General features: G+C 39.6%; 1 protein-coding gene across 7 annotated transcripts in view; it reads left to right on the top strand.

The window, feature by feature from the left end:
• Positions 1 to 10,867, top strand: part of LOC134351452 (anoctamin-4-like) — a 226,299-nt gene that overhangs the window by 214,132 nt on the left and 1,300 nt on the right. The window lies entirely within an intron of this gene.

Genomic DNA, 10,867 nt, shown 5'->3' with positions numbered 1-10,867 from the left:
GACCTTGAACTCATGTGGTTCAACGTGGCTCGTCAATCACAGAAGCTACTAATTGGTGCTGTCTACCGACCTCCTAGTGCCACCAATGACGTCCTCGAATACCTGGACAGTAACACCTTCCCCAAGTTGACAGAGTTTATTGCACAGTCTGTGATGCTTATAGGGGACTTCAACGTCCATCACCAAGACTGGCTGGGCAGCAGAACAACTGACAATCCTGGCCGGCGCACACTACAACTAGCTGATAGTCTTGGTCTGCAGCAGATTGTGTCACACCCGACAAGGGGGGAGTATATCCTTTTTTTTTTTTTTTCTTTTTAAATCTTTTTATTGAGTAAGTATACAAAAAAGGTAAGCCATATAAACATTAATACAATGTTAAAGTATAATAAAATTCCAAAAGATAACAATACCAAAAAGAAAATACTACAAACAATGTAATTTAAGCATAAGAAACCAAAATAACATAATAGTATACTAGATTTTATATATATCAATGGAAAAAAAAGAAAAAAAACCCCCCAAAAAAAACCCACCGTGCAACTAACTAAAAGCAAAGCAAAGCAATGTGCTAACTTGAAACCAAACAGAGTTAAACTTAAAATCACGTCCTCAATCCCGACCTCCATTAAAACAGTGAAAAAAAAACAAGAAGGGTAAATATTACATTAAATGAAAATATCGAATAAAAGGTCCCCAAATCTGTTCAAATTTAAATGAAGAATCATGAAGGTTACTTCTAATTTTCTCCAGATTCAAACATAAAATCGTCTGAGAAAACCAAAAAAAGGTAGTTGGAGCATTAAGCTCTTTCCAATGTTGTAAAATACATCTTTTCGCCATTAAAGTAAGAAATGCAATCATTCTACGGGCTGAAGGGGAAAGATTACTAGAAATTTTAGGTAGTCCAAAGATAGCAGTAATAGGGTGAGGAGAGATATCTATATTTAATACCTTAGAAATAATATTGAAAATATCTCTCCAAAAAGTTTCCAAAGTAGGGCAAGACCAAAACATATGAGTTAAAGAGGCTATCTGCCCCGAACATCTATCACAGAAAGGATTAATATGCGAGTAAAAACGCGCTAACTTATCTTTGGACATATGTGCTCTATGCACCACTTTAAATTGAATTAGGGAATGTTTAGCACAAATAGAGGAAGTATTAACTAATTGTAAAATCTGCCCCCAATCATCCACAGAAATGGTAAGCCCCAATTCCTGTTCCCAATCTACCCTAATCTTATCAAATGGAGCTTTCCTGAGTTTCATAATAATATTATAAATCATAGCCGATGCACCTTTCTGACATGGATTAAGGTTAATTATCGAATCTAAAATATATATAGGAGGAAGCATTGGAAAGGAAGGAAGTATAGTACTTAGAAAATTTCTAACTTGTAAATATCTAAAAAAATGTATTCTTGATAGGTTATATTTATTAGATAATTGTTCAAAAGACATAAGGGAACCATCTAAAAATAAATCCAAAAACCGTAAAATACCCTTAGTCTTCCAAGTTTGAAAAGCGCGATCCGTAAAAGAGGGAGGAAAAAATATGTTACCTAAAATAGGAATCGCTAACCCGAATTGATTAAGATCAAAAAATTTTCTGAATTGAAACCAAATACGCAAAGCATATTTAACGATCGGGTTAGAGACCTGCTTAAGGCGTTTCGAATCAAAAGGAAGAGATGAACCTAAAATAGAACCAAGTGTATAACCCTGAACAGATTGTAATTCCAATGCTACCCATTTAGGAATAGATAGTATATCCCGGTCAAGTAACCAAAATTTCATATGTCGAATATTAATAGCCCAATAATAAAATCTAAAGTTAGGTAATGCTAAACCTCCATCTCTCTTAGCTTTCTGTAAATGTATTTTACCCAGTCTCGGATTCTTATTCTGCCAAATAAATGAAGAAATTTTAGAGTCGACTTTATCAAAAAAAGATTTAGGAACGAAAATTGGTAATGCCTGAAACACATATAAAAATTTTGGCAAAAAAAACATCTTAACTGCATTAATACGACCAATCAAAGTTAAATATAAAGGAAACCATTTAGATGAAAGTTGAGTAATATGGTCTATTAATGGTAAAAAGTTAGTCTTAAATAAATCTTTATGTTTACAAGTAATTTTAATCCCAAGATATGAAAGGTAATTATTAATCAATTTAAATGGAAATTTATAATATAAGGGAAGATGTTTATTAATCGGAAAAAGTTCACTCTTACTAAGATTTAATTTATAACCTGAGAAAAGACCAAATTGTGCTAATAACTCTAAAACAGCAGGAATAGATCTCTCAGGATTAGAAATATATAAAAGTAAATCATCAGCATAGAGTGATAATTTATGGGACTTTAATCCCCGAGTTATCCCAGTAATATTTGAAGATTCTCGAATAGCAATTGCAAGAGGTTCTAATGCAATATCAAATAATAGGGGACTAAGAGGACAGCCTTGTCGAGTACCACGAAAGAGAGGAAAAAAAGGTGAGTTTAAAGAGTTAGTACGAACCGAGGCTACAGGGGAGTGATATAACAGTTTAATCCAGGATATAAATTTCAGGCTAAAATTAAACATTTCAAGCACCTTAAATAAATAAGGCCATTCTACTCTATCAAAAGCTTTCTCGGCATCTAAAGAAATAACACACTCAGGAACATTTTGTGAGGGAGTATAAACGATATTTAACAATGTACGAATATTATAAAAAGAGTAACGACCTTTAATAAAACCCGTTTGGTCTTCCGAAATAATAGAAGGAAGTACTTTTTCTAGTCTATTTGCTAATAACTTAGAAAAAACTTTAGAATCAACATTTAATAAAGATATTGGTCTATAAGATGCACATTGAGCAGGGTCTTTATCCTTCTTTAGTATTAAAGAAATTGATGCTCTATTAAAAGATTCCGGAAGTTTACCAAGTTTCAAAGAAGCCTCAAAAACCTTATAGAGCCAGGGAATCAATAAAGAAGCAAAACATTTATAAAATTCAACGGTAAACCCATCAGGGCCAGGAGCTTTCCCCAGATTCATAGAAAAAATAACATTCTTAATCTCATCCATTGTAATGGAAGTATCTAATAAAGAAGACATATCCTGTGAAATCTGAGGAAAGTCTAACTTATCTAGAAAATCATTCATATATTTAGAATCTCGAGGAGACTCTGATTGATATAAAGAAGAATAAAAATCACAAAAGGTTTGATTAATCCCCACATGATCCAATATCAATCGATCATTTTGGTTATAAATCTGATTGATTTGAGATTTAACATAATTAGATTTCAATTGATTAGCCAGCAGCTTGCCAATTTTATCACTATGAACATAAAAATCACTACTTGTTTTCTTTAATTGGTTTACAATCGAGGACGAGAGTAGTAAACTGTGTTCCATTTGAAGTTCAGTTCTTTGTTTGTATAGCTCCTCAGAAGGAGCCATAACATATTTCTTATCAATTTCTTTAATCTTGTCCACAATTGCCATCTTCTCCTGCTTCTGTTTCTTCCTCAAAGCAACGGAATACGAAATAATCTGACCTCGAATATAGGCTTTAAAAGTGTCCCAAAGAGTGTTAACCGAAATATCTTCTGTATGGTTAATTATAAAAAAAAGCTCAATCTGTTCATTCATAAAATTAACAAAGTCCGAGTCCTGAAGCAACAGCGAATTAAAACGCCATTGTCTATTGTTTGGTATATTGGCCATAATTTTAATAGAAAGCTTAAGTGGAGCATGATCCGAAATGGTTATAGAATCATAATCACATTTAATCACTGAAGGAATGAGACGAGAATCAATAAAAAAATAATCAATTCTTGAATAGGAATGATGAACATGTGAAAAAAAGGAAAAATCTTTTTCCTGAGGATGCAGAAAACGCCAAATATCCGTCGACCCAGAATCAGAAAGGAAAAAATTAATCAAATTTGCAGATTTATTAGGTAAAGTCCATAAAGGAGCTGAACGGTCCAGAGCTGGAGATAAACAGGTATTAAGATCTCCGCCCCAAATCAATGAAAACTCGTTCAAATTCGGAAACTGATCAAACAATGATTTATAAAATTCCGGACAATCCATATTAGGAGCATAAACATTAACCAAAACTACTTTTTTATTAAATAGTAAACCACTAACCAATAAAAATCTACCATTCGGATCAGAGATAATATCCTGTTGTATAAAAGTAACTGAGGAATCTATAAAAATAGAGACGCCTCGAATCTTAGCATTGGAGTTCGAATGAAATTGTTGTCCCTTCCAGAATTTGAAAAAACGTAGTCTGTCCCCCCTCCGTACATGGGTCTCTTGTAAAAATAAAATTTGTGCTTTAAGTCTCCGGAACACTTTAAAAACTTTTTTCCTTTTAATAGGATGATTAAGACCATTAGTATTCCAGGAGACAAAATTAATAATAGACTCCATAAATCCTAAAGTCAACCCACAACAGGGAGGATTGACAATAGGCGCGACCCACAAACCCGGAGAGGGAACAGAACATACAAAAGATACCGGGGAAAAGGACGCAACCAGTACTTCAATAATGTATATAGCCCAAAGAAAAACAAACTAAAACGTGAAGCCCCTCCCGCCACCCCCCAGCCCAAGACCCCAAGGCAAAATCTAAAGCAGACCCGCCAGAAAGAAGCAAGCGCTAAAACTACCCCCATGACTTCCGGTATACGCTCCCTAAAAAAAAAGGTATAAATATGAAAAGGATCAGCTAATTGTAAAACAGTAAAAAAATAAGTAAAAAAAAGTTAGCTCAATTAGAATACACACAGAACAGAACAAAAGCCGGAAAATATATATTAAAAAAAACCACAATAAACCTCAAACTCATGAATAGACACAGCAACAAAAAAAATAGGATTATTAACATAAAGTGATTATAAAAAGCAAAACAGAATAAAATTTAAACAAAAACTACAAAATTTAAGGCCGCACAGGAAATACGTAAGATGACAAAAGGGAAGTAACCACCCAGAATCCCCTGGGAAAAGAAAGAAATGACGCAGTTAAAAAGAAAGTTTAGTAGCCATATTAAGAAGTCGAAAGTAAACTTTTCTGCCCAAATAGGGCACAGAAAAGTTAAAACCAACGGGGGAGTATATCCTTGATCTTGTTATGACGGACCTATCCGCTAAGGCAACAACTATGGCTCCAGTGGGTTCTTCAGACCATAACCCCGTGCTAGTGAAGTTGGGTGTTCCAGTTTACCGTGACCAGCCATTCAAGAGGAAAGTTTGGTGTTACAACAAAGCCAACTTTTGGGATATGCGTGGTCATCTTTCATCAACTGACTGGTCTCGCATTCTCAAAGACAAGGACCCTGAGAAGGCTTGCACCAAGCTTACAGAAGTTATATGTGAGGCCACGGACATTCACATTCCCAGCAAAATTGTTACTAAGAAGCCTGGCGATAAAGTATGGTTTGATGACAGGTGCAGACAAGCAGCAAAGAAGAAACATCGTCTCTACCACCATCTAAAGAAATGCAACACCCCTGCTAATAAGGAGAAGTTTGCACAGGCTGGGCAGTCATACAATCGAGCAGAGAGACGGGCCTGAAGAAACCATAACATCAAACTCAAAAATGACTTAACCAGTGATAACCTTAGCAGCAAGAAGTGGTGGAATGCTGTGAACTCCCTCTCTGGGAGAACAGGCCACTCTGACATCCCTGTCATTGAGCACAATGGGTCTGTACATACATCAGCAAAGGATAAGGCCAATGTTTTCTGTCGTGCTTTTGCAGATAAATGTCGGCTCACAAATGCTAATGACCAGCCACCAGATGTCAAGCAGCTTACTACCACCTCGCTGAACAAAATCATCTTCAAACCTAAAGACATCAAGAAAATTATGCAACAGCTTCAGCCTGATAAAGCATCTGGCCCTGACCAGATTCCAACTAGGGTCTTAAAGGAATGCAGTGCAGAACTTGCAAGTTCTCTCCGCCGCCTCTTCCAGTTATGCTTCTTGAGTGGTGCATTCCCAGAACAGTGGAAAATAGCATCAATAACACCAGTACACAAGCAAGAGAGAGTCATACAGTGGCAGCAGGCCTGAATAGGGATCTTGACAGGATGAAAGCCTGGGCAGACGACTGGAATGTCACCTTTGAGCCTACTAAGTGCAAGGCGATGGTGATGTCTAGGAAGAGGAATCCATCTAACCCCAACCTGTATTTTGGGAACTGCAAGCTGGATTTAAAGAAGGAGCTAGTAATCCTCGGTGTTAATATTGACAGCAAGTTGGTGTAGGATAAACACCTTTCCACAATTTCAAACAAGACTGGACAAAGGCTTGGAGCTCTGCAGAAAGTAGCATCCAAACTGGACAAAGAGGGCAGAGCCACGGTTTACAAAGCTCAGGTACGAAGTATCATGGAGAATGCCTGCTTATCATGGATGGATGTCTCACAGAGTGCCTTCAGCCAGCTTGGTTCTATTCAAAGGAAGGCCTCACCAGTGCTTTATTAAGTCTCAACATTACAAACTTGCTTTTATATTCTAGTCACCTTGAAATGAATGCTAACATTGCTTTTGCTTTCCTCATTACAGAATCAACCTGGAAATTAACCTTTCGGGAATCCTGCAGAAGGACTCCTAAGTCTCTTTGCACATCAGTTTTTTTGTACTTTCTTTCCATTTAAAAAACAGTCAACCCTTTAATTTCTTCTACCAAAGTGCATGACCATGCACTTCCTGACACTGTATTCCTAATGCCATTTCTTTGCCCATTCTCTTAATCTGTCTAAGTCCTTCTATAGCTTCCCTACTTCCTCAAAGCTACCTGCCCCTCCACCTATCTTTGTATCATCTGCAAACTTTGCAAGAAACCCATCAATTCTGTCATCCAAATAATTGACATATAACATAAAAAGAATTGGTTCCAATACAGATCCCTGTGCAACACTGATAGTCACCAGCAGCCGACTAGAAAAGGCTCCCTTTATTCCCACTCTTTGTCCCCTGCCAATCAGCCACTGCTCTATCCATGCTAGCATATTTCCTGTAATACCATGGGCTCATAGCTTGTTAAGCAGCCTCATGTGTGGCACCTTGACAAAGGCCTTCTGAAAATCCACGTACACGTCATCTACTGATTTTCCATTGTCTGTGCTGCTTGTTATTTCTTCAAAGAATTCCAACAGATCTGTCAGACAAGATTTTCCCATGCTGACTACAGCCTGTTTTATCATGTGCTTCCAAATACCCTGAGACCTCATCCTTAAAATTTGACAACTGAGGTCAGACTAACTGGCCTATAGTTTCCTTTCTTCTGCCTCTCTCCCTTCTTGAAGAGTGGAGTGACATTTGCAATTTTCCAGTCTTCTGGAACCATTCCAGAATCTAGTGATGCTTAAAAATTCATCACTATTCAATGGAGTTTAGAAGAATGAATGGGGACCTCATTGAACCTGTCGAATATTGAAAGGCCTAGGTAGTATGGACATGGAGAGGATTTTTCTTATAGCGGGAGAGTCTAGGATCAGAGGGCACAGCCTTAGAATAGAAGGGTGTTCATTTAGAACAGGGATGAAGAGGAATTTCTTCAGCCAGCTGGTGGTGATTCTATGGAAATCATTGCCGCAGACGGCTGTGGAGGCCAAAGATTGATAGATTTTTGACGAGTAAGGGCATCAAAGGTGACAGGGAGAAAGCAGCAGAATGGGTTTGAGAGGGATAGTAAATCAGGCATGATGGTGGAGCAGACTCAATGGGCCAAATGGCCTAATTCTGTTCCTATGTCTGATGGCGTTATGGTCCCTCAGCCTCCGTCACTCTAGGGAAAACTGTCCCAGCTTATCCAGTCTCCTGTTATAACTCATGTCCTCCAATCCCAGCAAAAGCCTTGAGATTCTTTCCAACTTCATTACATCCTTCCTATGGCACCCAGAATTCCTTATGTAGTCTCACCAACCAGTTCTCCAGCTGTTGTACTCAGTGCCACAGCCAACAAGCATGTCAGACACCTTCTTCACCACCCTGTCCACTTACATTGTCACTTTCACTAACTATGTTCCCCTGGGTTTCTCTTCAACACCCAGGGTGCTACCATTCACTGTGTATCTCCTGCCCTCCTGTAACTTCCCAAAATTCCCATAAAGGAGGTTGCCAGGAGTTGAGGGAGTAAGTTATATGGAGAGGTTAGACATATTGGGCCTTAACTCCTTAAATCATAGGAGAATGTGGGATGATCCTCTCGTGTATGAAATCACAAAGGGAATAGATAAGCGTATGGTCTTTTATCCAGGGTTGCAGAATCGGAACTAGAGGACGTAATTTTAATGTTAGAGGCTAAGGTTAATTAAAGGAATTCAAGACCATAAGACCATAAGACATAGGAGCAGAATTAGGCCATCTGGCCCATCGAGTCTGCTCCGCCATTCAATCATGGCTGATCCTTTTTTTCTCTCTCCTCCTCAACCCATTTCCCGGCCTTCTCCACATAACCTTTGATGCCATGTCCAATCAATAACGTATAAATTTCTGCCTTCAATATACCTAATGACCTGGTCTCCACAGCTGCATGTGGCAACAAATTCACCAGCCTTTGGCTAAAGAAATTTCTCCACATCTCTGTTTTGAAAGGGCACCCCTCTATCCTGAGGCAGTGCCCTCTTGTCCTAGACTCTCTCACCATGGGAAACATCCTTACCACATCTATGATAACCCTTTCATTCCTGGAATCACCCTTGTGAACCTCCTCTGGACCCTCTCCAATGCCAGCACATCTTTTCTAAGATGAGAGGCACAAAACAGTTCACAATACTCAGGGTGAGGCCTCACCAGTGCCTTATAAAGCCTCAGCATCACATCCCTGCTCTTGTATTCTGGACCTCTTGAAATGAATGCTAACATGGCATTTGCCTTCCTCGCTACCAACTCAACCTGTAAGTCAACCTTCAGCATGTTCTGCACAAGGACTCCCAAGTCCCTTTGCATCTCAGATTTTTGGATTTTCTCCCCGTTTAGAAAATACTCCACATGTTTATTTCTTCTACCAAAGTGCATGACCATGCATTTTCCAACATTGTATTTCATTTGTCACTTTCTTGCCCGTTCTCCTTACCTGTCTAATTCCTTCTGCATCCTACCTGTTTCCTCAACACTACCTGCCCCTCCACCAATCTTCATATCATCTGTAAACTTGGCAACAAAGCCATCTATTCCATCATCTGAATTATTGATATACAGTATAAAAAGAAGCGGTCCCAACACTGACCTCTGCAGAACACCACTAGTCACTGGCAGCCAACCAGAAAAGGATCCTTTTATTCCCACTCACTGCTGCCTTCCTCCAATCAGCCAATGCTCTAACCATGTTAGTAACTTTCCTCTAATACCATGGGCTCTTAACTTGGTAAGCAGCCTCATGTGTGGCACCTTGTCAAAGGCCTTCTGAAAATCCAAATATACAACATCCACTGCATCCCCTTTATCTATCCTACTTGTAATCTCCTCAAAGAATTCCAACAGGATTGTCAGGCAGAATATATAGATGGGTACATGAATTGCAAGAGGTTAGCAGGATACGGGCCAAGAAATGGGATTAGATGGAATATGCATCCTTGTCGGCCTGGACGTGTATGGTCTGAAAGGTCTTTCTCTGTGTGTACAACTCTACGACTCTAAGATGCATTACTTCTCACGTGGCTGAGTGGAGCTATCACCAGAGTCATAGCATGGAAACAGGTCCTTCTGCCCAACCGGTCCGTGTTAAACAGGTCCTTCTGCCCGACCGGTCTGTGTTAAACAGGTCCTGCTGCCCGACCGGTCTGTCTTAAACACAGGGTCCATCCAAGCTGGTCCCATTTTGCAGCACTTGGCCCATAACAATTTAAACCCTTCCTGTCCAAGTGTCTTTAAAATGCCATTATTGTACCCAATTCAATCACTTACTCTGGCAACACACGTCAAAGTTGCTGGTGAATGCAGCAGGCCAGGCAGCATCTCTAGGAAGAGATACTGTCAACGTTTCAGGCCGAGACCCTTTGTCAGGACTTCGCCAGTCCTGACGAAGGGTCTCGGCCTGAAACATCTACTGTACCTCTTACTAGAGATGCTGCCTGGCCTGCTGCATTCACCAGCAACTTTGATGTGTGTTGCTTGAATTTCCAGCATCTGCAGAATTCCTGTTACTTACTCTGGCAGCTCATTTTACCTTGCTACCAACCTCAATGTTAAAAAAGATGTCCATCAAGTTCTTATTAAATCTTTCCCCTTTACCTTAAATCTCTGCCCTACAGTTCTGGATTTTCCAACCCTGGGAAAAAGACTGGTCCTCATGATTTGAAACACCTCTGTAGATCGCTTTCTCCATTCTCCTGTGCTCGAAGGAATCAGACCCTAGCCTGTCCAACCTCTCCCTATAACACATGCAATTCGGCTGATGCTGGAAATACATGGAGTGTTGGAGAAACTCAGCTGGTCAGGCAGCATTTATGGAGGGGGATAAACGGTTGATGTTTCGGACTGAAACCCTCATCACAATCCTCTCCCTATAACACAGAATGTCAAGTTCTGGCAGCATTCTTGTTAGGCCTTATTGAGATGGCTTCATTCTCCCTTGGTTCCTGCCAGACAATGAGACGATGGGAAGGAGGTGTCAGCTGGCCAAGTCAGTCCACGCCGCGGACAGTCACCGTGCTGGGGATTGTACTGCTCGGGAGGTCAGACCATGACAGTCACCGTGCTGGGGATTGTACTGCTCGGGAGGACAGACCATGACACTCACTGTACTGGGGATTGTACTGCTCGAGGGGACAGTGGGAGGAGACGTGACAATAATTTTCAAAGAGGAGCTTGTAGAGGATAACCATGATAACTTGTAGAGGATAACT

The sequence above is a fragment of the Mobula hypostoma genome, chromosome 9, assembly GCF_963921235.1.
Source record: "Mobula hypostoma chromosome 9, sMobHyp1.1, whole genome shotgun sequence".
NCBI classification, from domain to species: Eukaryota; Metazoa; Chordata; class Chondrichthyes; order Myliobatiformes; family Myliobatidae; genus Mobula; species Mobula hypostoma.
The sequence above is the reverse complement of the archived record's forward strand: the minus strand, read 5'-3'. Positions and strand labels throughout refer to the sequence as shown.